The following is an 18,461-nucleotide window of genomic DNA, read 5'->3' as shown; positions in this document are numbered from 1 at the left end:
TGTATAATTAGAGTTACTTGGATCACCCGACTGGCGATTCTAGCTCCTCGAAATTACCTCCCAACAACCCCATTCACAGCTTTTCACGGGACTTGCGTTCTAGGGATCAGTAGTCGGAAATGAACAAAACTCGATGTTTTGTACGGAACCGCGATCATCAACCGGGATTTATTATGCATTGGAAACTCATCTAATCATATTCAACACGCAAACGCCATAACTGTGTATATTGTATCCGCCGTGCGTGGGGCATTAATAAACATTTCAATACCCTTTAATTCTGTATGTAACACTAGTTCCAGCTGGTGACATGCTTTCCTTCAGGAGCATTTATATTCCTAGCCTATTTCAATCTTGTAACACGTACTTTCGAGATTTCGCAGGTTTCTAATGACAATGTAACCTGTTTGTATCTGGGACTACTTAAGTACATGTAGCAGTATTTATACAACTTTTGGATCAGATCACCGTTGTGGATATCGTATTTTACATGGCATGATACGGGGAAGTCTAGTCATTAAACAACCGTCGTGCTGAACAGGAATATACTTCCACGCAACGTTCAGTAAAATTAGAGGGTGCGCTTGGAACATTAACTGCTAAGTATTCATTACCGCAGATCATGTGAATTGCTTCTGACTGCATGAAACCGATATTGTTGTTTGTTAATCGTTCTGGAATAGAACATAGATCGAATACGTCTGAGTGATAATCGAAATGAGACAATTGTAAGGTAACCACTAAGTAGTTACGTAGTGAAACATTCACTGAATATAGTGTTAATGCACCTGGAGTTATCCTTTTTAACATTTTACGTATGATATAGTATTGATCAGAGGTTATATGACTTGAACAGCTTATCCTGGTATTAAGCAATATTCAGTGTGTTTATATAGGTGTTAAAGGGACACCAAGTCTATGTAAGCTAGAATAAGTTTGTGTCACTTATTGCTCTTACACAATGTTCGTTCATTATCTCTCTCTGTAACTTATCTCTCTCTGTAAACAAAAGTGATTGTAAAATTTGGTAAAATCAGTTATCGGGGAACATGACCTATTTTTGTCCACTTTCGCTGTGTTTCAATTTTGATCACTGCCAATGAGGTTTGGGATACCCGGTACTAATTTTCTACTGTGTGTGGTAGTGTTTATGTTGAATGCCTGTGTATAAGTATCGTGTGAGCATTTGATATTCGCTGCTTCTTAGGTTTTTTCCCCAAAGTCTTTTAAAACATTTTCACATAATTTTCATTCGTCTTTAAATAAAGATTACACAAAAAACATTGCTAAGTTTCTTGTTGACTAATGGTTTATGTGATATAATAACTGATCATGTTCATTCTGACTTTTCTGCATTAGAAAATGAATAGCGGTATATTCTTTACGGTATATTTGAGTTTGCCTCAGTAACTGAATTGTCAAACATGTTTTATTTCTCAAGCTAATATATGTACTGGAGTTTAAAGGGCGGACATTTAATTGGTATTGGTGCGATACCCGTCTCCGGATAATGATGGTACTTATTTCATTTTACGTGTGGGTTATGTCAGTGTTGTCCAGTTTCATTTGAGTCACAGAACACATTATCAACCCGTGAAGGACTGTCTTATAGGGAATATTACGCAATTCAGTGCAAGTATTCCAAGGTGTATCACCACATCTATATTTTATCACTATCACCGGCCAGAAGACACTTCTTTGTAGACTGGAAGACACTTCTTTGTATACTAGTCACACGCAGACCCTACAAATAATCCGAGAATTTTTAGATGTTAATTGGGCATTAGTCTTTATTAGAAGCGGAGGTATGCATTTGAATGATGCAACAGTTATTCCCTGTAAGTCGTAACCAATGGCAACAACGGTTGTGACTCTTTGGGTATCCTACTAAACTTATTCTGCCTGTCTACAGTTAGCTCAGCTTGAGAACAGACACTGAGCTAGTTGACCGACATCTTAAGTCCTAAATCGACGATTTTAGTCGAAAACACTAAGTATACTTCGAGAAGTATTTATTTTGCTTCCATTTAATAAAATTTAATTTTTTTTTATTTAGTCTTGGTGTGTATGACAGGTGTGAAACGGGGTAGAACCGCACTACAAAACACTATACTATTTTTTGGATATGGCGGCCATTTGGATCAGAGATCTATTCTCGAAGTATGAAGTAGATGGATCTCTGTGTGCAGAATGTTTGGGGATACTCGATTGAATGTTTCGGATTTGAATTGTCTCTATCCCAAGAAAAGGGGATTTCAGAATACAACGCATGCGCCAAGCGCCAATTTAAGAGGTAAATACCTCAATCAACCACGAGAGCTAAAAGTAAAACATATTCGTTGCGATAAAATATTAAAACACGTCACGCTAATACTGACACTACCTAAGTTGCCGGGAACACTGAAGGGACTGACAGAACACCGACACGACTGAATTCTGTATCACTTGACTTTAATTGAACATCCCTATAAACGAAGCTGAGACGACTTTAAATATATAATGATCGGTTACACGATCACACGCATAACTGTTTGAGGCTCAAGAGACAACTAAATGTAACAGCGTGGTTTTGTGGCCATAATCTATATTATTTAGTTCCCGTATTGCGCGCGAAGACAAAAGCTTATAATCTACAGAAGTTTCGGTTATTGATATAGATAAAACTAGTTATTTAAAAAAGGAAATAAATGTAACTATTTCTTCAAATTGTTTGGACAGGTAAGCTATTTATTTTCATGATATATTTTAAATTTGAAATAAATGTGAGGAAAGGTTATTTATTTTCATGATATATTTAATATTATTACCTATTGATGCAGTATATGTATTTAAGACTAATCATTTAGGAATAACAGTGCAGTGGCTAAATCATTCAAATAGTTATAACATTTAAAGGGAGCTAAGCTGGTTCTGTGAGAAAGGTGTTTGCTCGTCAACCAGGGTTCGATCCCAGTGTTGGTGTGGAAAACCGGGGCTTTAAACCCAATTTCCTTTCATTTCATTTATCTCGTTTGAGTTGGTATCCGTCGTACTCTTGACAACTGATCACGACTTTAAAGGCTTATGTGAGAGCCTTTCTGATCTTACATTTTCAACTTCTGAACGGCGTGGCAGATTTGGATAAACTTGCGTTAGCGGTGCTTGTTCAAATTTGTTCAAATTGGGTTAATGTGGACCGTATAGGGGTGAGTCCGGGTCACCCTGAACAGGCATGTTTAGTGGAGAAACACCTGAAATGGTATTCTTTTCGTCTTGTTTAAATGCACTAGATTGACGCCAAAGTGGTGTACAGTGGCACATTATTAGGGCTAGACTTTCTCAATATAGTTGAATAACGCCATGAGGCGGAGAGTGGTATATTAAAGGGGAATTCTTCCCCTTTGGTCTTGTAAACTGCTTGGTAGATTTCAGGCATATTTGGTAGATATGTTGCTTGTTTAGATGTTTCCAAACAATGGGTGTGCCCAGAGTACTTTAAAGGGAAATTTAGAAAATTTGAATTTTAAAACCGCTGATGCATTCAGGAATGTGGGATCCGATTTTAATACCAACTGGCGCACAAAACAGATTGATGATTCTCAAAATTAAATAAATATAAAAATGCAGCTACAGTTAATTATTACGAAGATCTAGATATACTCTTCAGATTCCCAAGTTGAGAATTCATTATGGAGACACCCGGTCACATCTCTACGGAAATAAACAACGTCGGACAAATGCGCGGACACAAATGTTTCATAATCGTATTGGTTTAATGGTTCATTTATTAAAATCTCGCAGTGTATGGAATATTCTAGATATCAGACTGCTCGTACAATGTTCTAATTAAATGTCCAAGCCCATCCCACTAATGGGGATTATGTCAATAAGCCGACCCTTATGTATGCTAAATGTATTAGATTAATAATTAATAATTCAAGTGTGTGAAATGTGTTATTTTTTATATTTAAGATGACGTGCAATAATTCTCGATGAAAATCTACGACATTGCTTGGTATTTTGTTCTAAACATCTAATATATGCAATAGTTTCAATGAATCCAATATATATCAAGTTACCAGTCGTATCGGTATAAGTATATAAGCATTACACTGTGGTTGAAAATGGAGATGATGTAAACAAACATATTATTTCGAATTACCATTTGGATTGGTTTGTCAACAAGTAATATCGAATGTAAAACTAATTTGTTATGTATAATTGAGGGAACCTAGGTGACGTATCGAGTAATAAGTTCGAGAGCATGATAAATGCATATTTCTCAATTTGTAGTGTTACATGTAAAATAGTAATCAAATATATTAAGAGTAGGGATTTTCATAATAAATCGGTACAAATTTTATCTTATTGAGAGCAATATGGATATTTTCAACTTATTAAATATACTGTTGGTAATATAGATACATAAATCATGAATATTAAAATGGTGCATTGGGAATATGTTGTTCTCATCGATTAAAGACAGGTTGTGGGGCTATAAAACATACATCCACAGCAGCTTACTTTAGTGGCCCGTGCTGGTTATAAACATTGTTAACATTTTAATGTTTTGAAGTTTAGAGATAATTATTTTCAAAAATCTTTATGATTTTGAAAACCACTGTCGAGTCCGAAACTATACAATTTCTCTTGCTGCATCTTCGTGGGTTTATCAGAGGACATATACTTGAGCTATTTGAACGATATCGATTCTTTAGAACTAAAGTGAAAACCGCCACGGAAATCTCTTAAATCCACCATTTTATATAACACAGCACGGGGGTGAATTACCATCTTGAAAATCACTTCATCAAGTTCCTACAAAAACACTAAATCCATTACTATTACAACCTAGAGCAGTTGGATGCTAATCCTAGTGTCATGTCAATTACCATTTCCAGATTCTAAAAAACGTGACCCAAACACGAATTGGTTTCATTGCAGTGATTTTAAATTGTAGCACTCGGTGGAAATCCATTTCTTGGTGCTGATTAGGGATCGTAAATTTCGATTTTGAATTTAATAACAGAACTTCCAATGTTATAAAGTAAGTATTGTATTAAGCCAATAAGAAATCGAAAAATGCAAATAAAAAATCCCAACCAGATTTGAAATTTACTGAAGCTTGTCCTGTACATGATTTGTTAACTTCTATCAATCAAATGTCAAGATTTTGAAATAGATTTTGAGTGTCGTTCATCGATCTGTACACGCTTCTATTTTGAGGTTTAAGCTCTATTGTTAATTTAAACCTGTAAGCATTGCTGGTTCGTTCGCTATTGATTTCCCAGAAATTACAAGGGGTTTGTGCATCATTTGGAAGATTTACAATTACTCCGGAAAATTCATTGTGGATCACTTTTTAAGAACCGATCTTGGTTATCATTCCCGGAAAACGATTGCCCAAAGTAATGCCATTATCAGAAAAACTAGAACGCACTGCGTGGTCATGCAGTGTTACTGTTATATAAACGGTGGTGCTCGATATTACAACCATAACGTAGCATTTTCCTCAACAATCGCTATTTGGGTTGCTGAAAAACAGAACTACTGCTACACTATTGTATGCGTTTAGTTTTTAGTTAAAATTTAGCTCATTGTTTTAATAAGATCCCATTACATGTATTTGTTTTGTTATGAATACAAAATCTAGGTGTCAGACCAGTAACTAATGCTCCTAGAAACCTGTGATTTTACCTGTGTTTTCTATGAACATAATATATAGCACCATATGATATCGATAGATGTATCTAAAACACATTAACTCTATACATATTAGTCTTTTTACAACATGGGTCTAAATGCAATTAGTTGTTCTGAACATTTAAAGCAACCGATGGTCTAATTTGTCACGGTTTAATCCACACTGTAGACTCAAACTGTTATTTTAACATTTAATTAAGAAAACTGTATATCAGAGGTAGATAATCCCCCGCTTAATTTCGACCTGGTTCAAAAGATTGTAGCGAAGATTGTTGGTACTCTGGCTTGTTTTGTTGTTGTTAAATAGTTGTATTTTACGTCCGTTTCCACCGAAGTGATATCGCAGACAATTGGCTTGTTTTAACCACATCCCCTTTATATCGTCTCCAGATGTCGAATGTTACAAAATTTTCAATTTATTTCTCGTAAATACTGAACGAAATTAAACTATTTTCGAATTGATATTCCTTTAGAGAGATTGCCATTTCAGAATATTTGAGTTTGCAAGGGATTAACAATTCTTCGAATGACGATCACAGACTTTAAGTAAATACGAAAAGGACAATAGAAACAATGATGGATATTCCTGTAGATAATAACACAATCTATTGGCAGTACCAGTGTCATATGCAGGATTTCTGGGAGGTGGGGACTGCTTGAATTAGGTCAATTTTTTTTTAAAAGTAAGCATTTTACAAAAATTGAATGGAAACGGTGGAATAGCTCTGTGATGTTGAATTCTGAAAATCGGAAGGGACCAATTGATAAATCTTAAAAAAATTGAATGGAAACGGTGGAATAGCTCTGTGATGTTGAATTCTGAAAATCGGAGGGTACCCAATGATAAATCTTTGATAAGTTGACAAGTGAAATTGCAATTGGACAACCTCGACGGACGCAGGTAACGACATGATTTTTTTTCTGTAATGTTCTTTATTTTAACAGACTCAGTAGCATGTTTTGTTATAAAACAAGTAAAATTACGCGTACCTCCACTTAATTTCCGGTATTACGAGTTCTACTGGTTCGCCTTTGTGATTAATTGGTTCAATTTCTAGGTCCAAAATATTAGCGATTTAGCTCCTTTAAATACAAAACAAAATCATTTGTAAAAATAATTTATATTCTGTAATTTTTCGGTCATGAATTACAAAAATATTAAAAATTAACAGAAATTAAGAGCAAGAAATTTTACATGGCTTTAAATTTTGTGATTTCTGAAGGCTATGTTTACTACTTTATACTTATCTTCCTTTTCTTGTAATTTGTTTTATCTTCAATACAAACCTGAAACAAAATAATGAAACACATACAGAAACATGAAATTAAAAGGTGTTAACTTTCCTGCATATGTCGTGGAGTATTCTATCTGCGAAATCTTGCCAAGGCAGCAGGGATAACTGTGTAGGGCCTACGGTTTTTTAACATGTACAGTCAATACCACACATGGCCCCAGTTGTTAGTCCAAACTGAACAAATCCCAACCTGCACCATTGACAAGGAAGGACAAGTTGGAAAGCAAGCATGGTTAGCTTTTCGTGGCTAATGGTTAATAAGCCAGCATCATATTCACTAAGCCAACGCGTCTCTTACACGTTAATATTGTTTCCATGGTCAATTTCAAATATTTCTACAATACAACATACATTTGCATGGCCTCTATTGCATTGATCACAGATTCTAAACATAGAGTAGCAGCAATCTAAACAGACAGTACAGAGGCTGTGTCTTTAATTAAATGAAATGGGGTTTAACGTCCTACTGTTCTGCTCCGAACTGGGCTAATGAAGACGGGTCTTTAATTAACCAATAACATACTCAGTATCTAATGACGTAAATTTGTCTTCACACATAAATATTATTATGAAGACTTACCTTCACATCTTATTGTTGATTTCCCTCTGTTCCCTTTTCTGCATCGTCAGCACACATTCCAACATTCACCGCCGTTTGCGACGCGCATGCGTTAACTGAATCCAACTGTATAACGTTATGAATTAACAAAACAGTGGAGTTTATATATAAATTATTCTGGAATGTTACACGTCTTTTGATTACTAATTCATGTTGTTAATAAACCGGTCCCATCAGTTAACATATTGACAAGTATGTAAAAATACCGAATACAACTTAAAACAACAGATTTTAAGGTAAAATACCAATTATTTACCACAGATATTTCTGTGATAATACCGATAGTTTCCTTCAGATAACAAAAAATAGGGATTTAAAAAACAGATATTTTTACAGTATAGAGCCTACCACATTAAATCCCCCCCCCCCCCTAAAAAAAAAGAGTTCCGTTGGCCAGCTGTTTTGAGTTTTCCTTTCAGACAGAAAACCAATTGAAGATTTAATACGATACTTGGGGCATATTTTGTTAAAGCATATGTGCCGAGACATGGCATGAAATTAGCATAGAACTCAATGGAAACATAGTTATAACAGCCGCCACCACATGGCATTTTCTTTTTAAATCTAAAATATCATTTCCATGTTGAAGCATGTGGAACCAATTAATCACAAAGGCGAACCAGTAGAACTCGTAATACCGGAAATTAAGTGGAGGTACGCGTGGTAACCCAGAAATTCTAATCTTTAATTTGGCTATATTTTCAGTTTTGTGACCATACGCCTATACCGGCGACGCCATTTTATCATACGAGTTGTGTTGTTCAATGAACCCGAAGCTAAAATTGATTGTTATGAAATCACAAATTATTACTGTATACGTACGATTCGTAATGGACCCCAAGAGACAACCATGCACAACAATCATAGCAACATGGCGCCAATATATTATAGTGAACTAACTTCCTTAATGTGAATATATGTATATCGGCATAATTATAATCAATACCATCAATTTTTCTAAAAAAGAATGTGCATTTTCTGGCTCCCTTGCCACGACTGAGACTCGTCTCCACTCCGATGGGCAGTAATTATAGACAACTGCTTTGACCGGTATCAGAATTGTTGATACCATTGGGATAGTAGTATCAGATGAATCCATACAATACATCTCACTTGAGAAACATGAAAGAAAACTGAGTTTCGTACAAAAGTGATCATTTAAAACCTTGAAGGATATTTCGAAGTAAAAGATATTATCATAACACAAAGCGGTTGGTGATTTTTTTTCTTCAAATATTACGTTTCAGTATACATGCCTCTATGTCATTACCTGTAAACAAAACTGTTTCTGAGCAGGGAAAACAGAACTATTCGAGCTGAGAGACGGAATTTAAATACTGCTATCGTGATGCAAACACCAGGCCTATTCAGTTGACTCGGCATGATAATGTTTGGAGTATTAATTAAACTACGAATTCAACGACCACCTAAAACAACATTAGTATCATGATACTGCTTATGAACCGTTACGTTTGCTATGGAATTGCTATTTGCAAGATGACGAAATGTCTTTTTCGGTTTTTCTTCGACATATTACTTTTGCAGCGACAGTTATATACCTGTATTGGCATCTGTCAACAACAGACTCGTGATTTAATGTTAATAGTTTTTGCAGGTACAGACTATTGTAATCAGACCCTAATACCGTATGCGTTTAGATTCATTCTTCATTAAGAAACTTGGTTCGAATTACTGAATTTGTGGTCCGATACTTGATATATGTCTATGTATAATATATATCTAATATGCAAAACAAATGTTCATGTTGTAATATCATTAAAGGTGTCATGGCAGATATGCGTTTACTGAATGGAACTGGTTAATCTGTAAAACATGTATCCCGATCATGTACAACTGACTTTAAACCTGGAACAGATTCCATACACGTGGTTCCTTTTGAAGCCTAATGATCCACTAATCCAAGTATGGTAGACATGGAAGTTGATACGAGGTAAAAATTCCAAGATTGCTGTGATGACGCCACGGCCGATTCCTAGCTATTGTGGTACGCTCGTACTAGTTTTTATCTGTTTTGGCGATACGTCCGCGAAATTCTCTGCAATCCTTGGATAACCGCATCTACAGCTTTTCGAGAGCTATAATGCCGAGTGATCATACAATAAAAAAACCACGTTTGATTTGCTAACTTTAAATAACTTTACGCAACGGATACACCGTGGAATCTGTTACTCGTAAAACACCTTCCTTTTCATTTTTGATATACTCCAATAACATTTTGAATAGGTGCTAACCGACTTATCAAATTGTCTGTATGGGTATGCAGGGCTTCGTTTTAAGGGGAATAATGACACGAAGCGTACATGTATATATTAATAAATCCAATTGGCTATAAATACCCCTCTTATTCACTGAAGGAACTCGGGGGTAATAGAAAGCAGGTTAGATTACTACATTTTCACTGGATTGTTCATTTTGTCCATTATTTCATGTAATTGTTATTTAATGTTCATTGGGAATGATTTGCATACTGTCATTTCGCGAGAATCTTTAAGATATAGATTCATCAATAATGAACGTATTCACACGCATTATATCTCAATTCCACTGACAGGAGTCTTGCAGAAGAAAGAATCAATGCTTTGTTTGGTTTGACGAAAGGACACAATGATAAACTTGTGAATAAATTGCATACTGAAGTCAATAAGTGCGTTATTGAAAATTGCTGAAGGGTAATTTGCTGACGTTACCTAATTTATTTTATCGTGGTGCAACATTCTAACTTTGTTACGTTTGTCGATGAAAAAAGTAATGTTAATAAAACAAACTTAAAAATTAAAAACGAGAATTCACAACGCAATCAGTTTGTGCAAGGAAAAAGTACATTGTTAATGTGAAACCTACGATTTTGTTTCGTATGTTGAAGCAACAAGCAATTTTTGGGCAATCGACGATGCAGTAGAAATCATGGTTATGCAATTTGCAGCGGATTGTCATCGATGTTCTTGCCCCAGTGATTGGAAATGCTCTTGCAGACACAAACTTCATCACATTAAGCCTCTCTTAGGAGACTGGCCAAGCTCGTTTAGAACCAACAGGAGGGATGAAGTTGTTTTGTGTCGCTCTCGCAATGGTCATACTTTTTTAACTCATATTTTCATTTTAAAGCGAGAGCCTCAACCAAAATGTGAACACTGCCATGTTCCTTTTAAGCACCTTTCGATTGAGTGCAAGCATTTCAAGGATATTAGATCGAATTTTTACCGTTGTCAGTCATTACATCGCATGTTTGCCCAACCGAGTTTATATGGTAAAGTGTTAGACTTTTTCAAAGTGACAGGATTTTATCATAAATTTTAATTTTTGTATTTAATATTTATATGCATAAAAGTTGTATTTTATTTTCAGTTTTACTAACTGTGATATTGTTTTTATTTATGCATATAATGTTTTTCTGTGATATAATTTAGTCTGTCTCGTGATATTCACCATATGATTGGCGCAATATATCCCCGTTGGAGCTGACGTGCCATAAAACCACATTTCATTTCATTTCGAATGGAAATGCTTCACGAAAAATCTCTTGCTGTCCACAAATAACAAACTTCAATGTCAGTTGACGTCGCAGTGACGTCAAACGAATAATTTTTTTTTTCTTGCATGCAAGGGGCAATTACAAATCGCTTACAAGTTGCCTAAGGAAATTGTGCGCCAAACGTTTCTTCGATTACTAATTGAACAAATATTTTTTTGAAATTTGAACGGAACCCATTTTAAAATGCGGAGGACATGTAAATTGTATCTGGATCTACAGATTTGTCTCAAATCTTGAACAATAATTTTAAAAAAATGCCTAAAGTGATTTTGTTTGTGTTCGAGGGCCACGGTGGCGTAATGGGCATGGCGTTGGTTCACGAACTAGGAAGTCCCGGTTTCGATCCAGGTTCTCCCGAACAGGTTTCCCCATTAAAAAAACACAACACAATTTATATGGAATACAATCACTGGTACTTGTCGAAACGTCGTGCTATATGTGTATAAACCAGTGATTGTATTCCATATAAATTGCCTTGTGTTTTTTTTATGTGCTCAATCACTAAATGCCACTCAAGGATTATAGGTTTCCCCATGTCAGTGGTGCAGAACAGAGGTCCTTGTATGGAAAAGTGTCTAGCATGTACTCGTTGCATGCCCGTAAAAAAACCCGGCGCAGACACGTAGGTTACTAAACGCAGAAGTCGCATCTTTTAAGACTCTCAGTTCAGTGATCTCCGTTATATGACTTGTTATTGGAATTGCCAGAGAACTATAAGCATAACATTTTCATGTCACAATACCTTCTTGTATATATCGATATTTAATATTAACAATTAATACGAGTTTTTGTGCAATTTTCCCTTAGAGACCTTGCATAGAAACAATAACGAAAATATAGTAAATGAAAGTCATGAAAAGGTTTATGTTGTGATGCGATGTTTTTTCTTTTAGTTCAGATTCACGCCATATACTCAAGTAGATTATTATCGATAATTCAATATCTAAATAGTGACATTAATGCCCGATGACATTTATTAAGGAAAATAAAATATATTGTTTCTGGTGTAATATAAATGTTTCTCTGTTAAAGCATATTATTATTCCAGACCTTCAGATCTAAATTAAGACATTAATTGATCCGTTATCAGAGTGATAAAAAAACATATTTCATTGTAGACTAAATTTTCCAAAACGGGCCAAAACATTACAGTGTATATAAAAAGTGAATCCGCGTTTTTAAAATGTCTTGGATTAAAGAAGCACGAATAAATGAATGTAAATGGGGTTTATCGTCCTATTTAACTGACCTGCCCGGGATATCAAGGGTTCTTTTATTTGCCCGCCATCCGAACGAATACAGACTTTTCTATGTCAGGCCTGCTGATCTGCACCATTGTCAAGGCTGGACAAACCTGGGCATAGGCGTACGGGCTCGATGACAGTTAAGGGGGGTGGGGAACCGGAAATGCTCGAAAAAATTTCGGGTGTACAGACAGCGGCGCCGATCTTCCTCGAGAGTCGTAGAAGCAGAGCTACCCTTGTATTGTCCCCCCCCCCCCAAAAAAAAAAATATTTGTTGGCTGCAAACATAATTTCCTGCTATTTCAGCCCGTGAACAAAGCAACTTCAAAGTGGTCTAATATAGCCTAATTAAGGTGGCTGACTCGAATTCCAATCAAAAGATCAATCGTTTACAGTCCACGGAGACGGGACCGTTTGGAGAACATTTTGAAAATTTAACAGCCGCATACGCGTTTTCCTGCTATTCCAATCAATCGTCGCGGGGTATGGGGGGCCTCACCCTCCCGGAGAAAATTTTGAAAATCTAACCACCGCAAATGCGTTTTCTGCTATTCTAGCCCGTGTAAGCAACTCCAAAAGTATCCAATGGTTTTGTAACCGAAATCCCATTCTGAATTCCAACCATCCAATCAGACCGTTGCAGCTGCATTCACAAATAATAATCGATGTTCGAAAAATGTCGCACAAAGTAGAGTGGCTCCAGACAAAATGTTTTAATCCATAGTCAACTCAGTACAAATTTGTGGTATTCAATTAAAAGAATTAAGTAAAATTAGTGTTTTATTAGGGCTCAATGACAGTTAGGGAAGAAAAACTAGAAATGCCCGAAAAAATTTCAGGTTTACAGACAGCGGCGCCGGTTTTCTTCGAGAGGTGAAGAAGCAGAACTGACCTTGTATGGACCCCCGAAGAAAATTTTGGAATATTTGACGGCCGCAAACGCGTTTTACTGCCATTCCAGCCCGTAAAATGAGTGTTTTATTAGATTTCGGGCACTGTATTTTGCCAAGTAGATGAAATAATTTTTTTTTTTCACTTTACCCTTCTGCCCGAAAAGTCAGCTTGCCCGAAAGTTAGGGGGGCAGCTGTCCCCTCCCTGCCCCCCTGGCTCGTACGCCTATGAACCTGGGGATCGAACCCAGGACTTCCTGGTTAAAAAGCAGTGTCATATTCACTGAGCCACCATTTCCTCCGTACATAGATAAATAGTCCTATATTAAAATGTAGTTCTAATATTATTAGATAAAAGCTGGTACTGTAAGTAGGCGTATAAAACTGATTATAAAGAGTTTTTACATAATGGAATCTTTTTAAAATAAGAATATAGATCGTCCATAAAACGCAATAAGAGTTCCTATTGTTTCTTTTTATGTAATATTTGTAAAGGTTCAATCCAGTTCGAAACTTATTGTACATCTAATAATGACAAACAATGACACTTGATATCTGTTTTATGGTTCCTTGTCTCCTCAAATTGGCTGTTGGGCCACAGGAATAATAACACATATTCTGTGGCGTGCGCTAGTTTAAATCAGCTGTTCGTCATTTGCATACAATTTGAAATTTCTGTACTTCATTTGCACTTTTCGGAAAATATCAGATTTTCTAATGGCTTAAATATGCGTTATGTAATGCCCCGCTTTCACGTGGGCCACGAATCGTGGCAAATTCGTGGCGATTCGGGGAACAAAAGAAAACAAATAAACGTAGAAAATCGGGAGTAGCTACGAATAGTTTACGAAAGAGTAACGATAATTCGTATAGGGTTACGATAAAGGTACGAAATGAAAGAATCATCTACGAATTGTAGCGAGTCAGTTACAAATGTGTTACGAATATGCCTAATTGCTTACGAATTTGCCGAATTCAGTTATGAATATACAACGCCCTCCAAGTTTAAGATATTTGCCACTATTTGTCAAAGAATCGAATAGGAAGCTATTACGGACGATAAAAAGGGCTTACGATCCATCTTAAGAATTCTGAAATTCGCAAATCGGCCACGAAAGTACGAACTGCTACGAACAATAAGAATGTGTAAAAAAACATAAGAATCACTTCCGAACTTCAAAAACCGTCTACGATTTATTTACGAGCCGGGGAAAAGTTTGGATTCGGGACGATTAGTGGTATTCGAAGCCCATGTGAAAATGGGCCACGAAAGGTTTTTGTCACTATGAATGTGTAAGAAAACATTAAGAATCACTTACGAAGTTCACGGCTAATCGGAAAAAAGTTTGGATCCGGGGCGATTCGTAGCCCATGTGAAAGCGGGCATAAGATATAGATAATGACCTGGTCATTCTTGCTACGAGTATAATAGTGCAAAAATAGATAATTTAAAATGAATATATTGACAATTTCATTCAATCACTTTATTCTGGGCAAAGTTATGTTTGAAGATGAAGCGTATATCGTTTATTATCGTAGCAACGGCACTTAGCCGTTATCCATTTTATCTTAAATATTTCAATCTCGCAGCTCTTTAAATCCATTTAAATCTCGGTTATCCAATGGTCTAGAGAGTTGATTATAGGCATGTCGCCTGAATAAATAAATAATAATGCATATAATAATGTATACTAACATTTGAAGCCAAAAGAAATACCTGCAATAGACAGATTTAGCTATAACATAATGCATCTTAAATCCATGCTAAAATATGCTCAGATTTATTATTATGTAACATTTAATTAAGAAAACAAAATATCAAGAGTAAATAAACCCCGGGTTGGATTTAATCCGATTTGAAAGCGGCCCATCATAAGATTTTAGTGAAGATTACAGACGACTTTTAAACATATTCCGTTTCTATCATCTGCAGATGATACAGAATGTTCGGTAATTTTCAAATCTTTGTAAATACTGTACGGAATTGAACCATATTTGGACTGATATTACTTTTAGGGATCGACCTTGTACATTATGGTAGAGACGTGAAATCAATATAGAATTCATTTTTTTACAATTATTAAAATATTATCTAGACTTGAAATGTAACAAAAAAATCCATAATCAACAAGAAGAAACCTGGTCTCTATGATCAAAGAATATACGAAATTCACAAAATTTCAATACCTGCTCGTGAAAGAGGATATTGATGTTTGCAAGCTTAGACCTTATCAACAGGAAACACGGTGTATATTCACTCATCAACCTGTTTCAATATTATTACCGCCTAGAAGGACATAATAATAACGAACTACGTGTGTAATCGGCCTATAAGAGGTAAACGGCAATCCGTTTGTACCGTATGGTAAATTTATGAAATTCATTATATTCTAAACTTATTGAACTTCGGAACATTTCCGTATGTTAATTATTAATTTCGCTCGTTTTTGGATCAGTGTTAAATTCCAAATCGGGTCTATTTTTGTTAAATTATTAACCGTAATAAGTTATATGAAAACGGCAAGACTCTTAAAATAAACACCAAGGAGCTAAAACTACTGTTCGCTAATTTCATTAAAAAATCACCAGCATCTCCCACACTGTCTATTTATTGCCTGCTATTGTGTTGCAAAAAAAGGCGAATTAGATTAAATCGGCATATTTTAGGATTATTCCAATACAATGCTTTAATTACGATGCCTTTTAATATATAGATTTTTTGCAGTAGTAGTATGTCTGGCCTTTTGTTATACAGAAATCACTATGCTTTTGTCATAGAACAAATGACATTGAATAATTGTTATATTTTATGAGATTTTCTACGATATATGTGTAGAGAATTCTGAATACTCTTATGATTTTCATGTGAAATGAATAATGAAAAACATAAAATAAATGTAACTATGTTGCCTCAATAAAATATACCAAGTTATGATATGTCTATAAAACCAGCGGTTGCCAGGCAAGATACGCACACATTTTGCAAGAAATGGATAGAGAACAAGCTAAAAACAAAAGCGATTTTTCGTACAATAAGGGGCCATAATCCAGAAAGGTATGGTCTGAAATGCGAAAATGTCAAAAGGAACGGAGATCTTTGGGATATAAAGATATTTTAAAATTGGATACAAATTGACAAATCCACAAGCCAAACAACACGATATTCTGTACAATCAAGGGCCATAATCCAGGAAGTTAGAGCCTGAAACGCGGGAATATCGAGAGGAACCAAGATCGTTGGGATATAAACATGTATTTCAAGTGCCATCAAAATCGGATCATAAATGTAACCTCTAGAGGGCCCACAACTTTGATATACCACATTTTTTTTACACTATTTGTGTACAAGGAGTTGACATTTTGTCCAGGAGTTTCGGTCCGATTTTCATGAAATTCGAACACAACAAACATTACGGTGTAACGGTGATATATTCGAACTGTTTTTTTAAAATCGGGTACAATTGTGACCGCAGTGGAAACACAAGCTAGAGAATCCACACCACGATTTTTCGTACAATCACGGCCATAATTCAGGAAGTGAAGATCCGATATGCACGAAAATTGAAATGAACCAAGATCTTTGGGTTATAAACATGCATATCAAGTTTCATGCTAATCAGATGATCATTGTGACCCCTAGAGTATACATAAGCTAAAAACGTGATGTTCGGTACATAGGCCATAATCCATGAAGTCATGGTCCGATACATGCCAACCGAGATCCGAGATCTTTTGGAGGTAGACCTATATTTCAAGTTTCGTAGAAATCAGATAAGAATTGTGAACGGACAGGGGCGACAATATAAACGGAAATATGACTTGACGCCGTCGCAAATTTAATACTTTCTGAAAAATACATATGACTGGGTAGGCCTATGTTAAAGACAGGGTCGATTGATCAAACCATGTCCCTTACCTATATAATTACTTTCCTATTCTCTGTAATCTTGCAAGTTTAAAAAACAAATCAAGCTGAGTCATATCACGAAGGGAAGCTTGCCTTCTGGTCCCCAAAAACAAATGTGAATTTTTGAAATCTGGTATACCATATACGGTTAAACAGAATCCTCTCTAGATCTTTAATCATTATATTCAACGGCTTAATAATAACAGTTTGTTATTTCTCAGTGATGAGTAGGATAGAGCAAACACAAAGCTAAAACTGTTTCTTAAAATACAATTTTATTGAAGCTGTTTTATTCAACAAAAGAAAATTTCTTTGATAATGTGAACCAGCTATTAATGGGAACTTTTGATGAAATCCAAACATGCATTTTATGAAGACTTAGTATTATATAAATACTTATAAAATGGTGTGTTTTTGTGTTCTTAAACGACAATATTCTTTAGGTCTTAAAACGTAAATATTTGTCGCCTTTTAGATGTATTTGTTTTACTAGTGCACAGAGGGGGTTAAATGTAAAAATAGGTTGTTCCAGTTAAAATGGGTGGCGGGGGTGGGTCGAGTGGTCACAAATGTGTGCGCCTTAGATGTTTAAAGGATGTCATTGGGACATGTGTATGTGGCGTGGTATCGTTCCCAAACGGATACGTGACAAGGTAGTAGGGTAGCCTACACGTGGGATTTCTTCGGGTCCCGTGGTTTCATCCCGCAATCGATTTATTGAAATACAATTTACCATATGTTAGTCCCAAAGCAAGGGGAAATATCTAATGAGAAATGTCACTTTACAGAAATTGAAGCAGTGGTTGGACAGAAAAATGCTTTTACTGTAATCTTGTCTAGTTGATGTTCAACCAGTGCCTTCTTTGGCTTTATCTGCAATGATGATAAAACCAAAGATGCAACACAGTAGAAGGAAATTGTGCTGTTAAATCAAAGTATTAAGAACTGAAATGAAATGGGATATACGGCCTAATTACCTGCACTAATATGGAAAAACTTGCAATGACGTAAGCGTTAATAAGGAGCTCTTTAATGTGCTCCCAAAACCTCCATCACTGACAAGGGGAAAATCACAATAAACATTCTCGACCAACAACGTGATCGAAACCGGGACCACCACTGTGGCCCTCCTGAATAATATTTCAAGTTTCTTATAAATCAGATAAATATTGTGACCTGTAAAGTGTCCACAAACAATTGTGGACGGATAGGGGCGACGGCATAATACGTCCACATTTAAATGTGTGGTAAAAATAATATGTTACAATGC

The 18,461-nt window shown here is 35.7% G+C and overlaps 1 protein-coding gene across 2 annotated transcripts in view; it reads left to right on the top strand.

Annotated features, from left to right (window-relative positions):
* LOC126830808 (leucine-rich repeat-containing protein 74B) overlaps window positions 1-18,461 on the top strand; it is a 90,361-nt gene that overhangs the window by 7,227 nt on the left and 64,673 nt on the right. Inside the window, exon 1 of one of the 2 annotated variants that reach the window (XM_050561214.2) lies at window positions 2,495-2,718. The exons of the other annotated variant lie outside the window; for it this stretch is intronic. The gene's annotated coding sequence lies outside the window, so the exon portion shown is untranslated. Of the gene's footprint in view, window positions 1-2,494; window positions 2,719-18,461 lie in introns of those variants that run through there. 2 annotated transcript variants of the gene reach the window in all.

Source organism: Patella vulgata, chromosome 8, assembly GCF_932274485.2.
Source record: "Patella vulgata chromosome 8, xgPatVulg1.2, whole genome shotgun sequence".
Classification (NCBI taxonomy): Eukaryota; Metazoa; Mollusca; class Gastropoda; family Patellidae; genus Patella; species Patella vulgata.
This window is presented reverse-complemented; position numbering and strand designations above follow the sequence as displayed.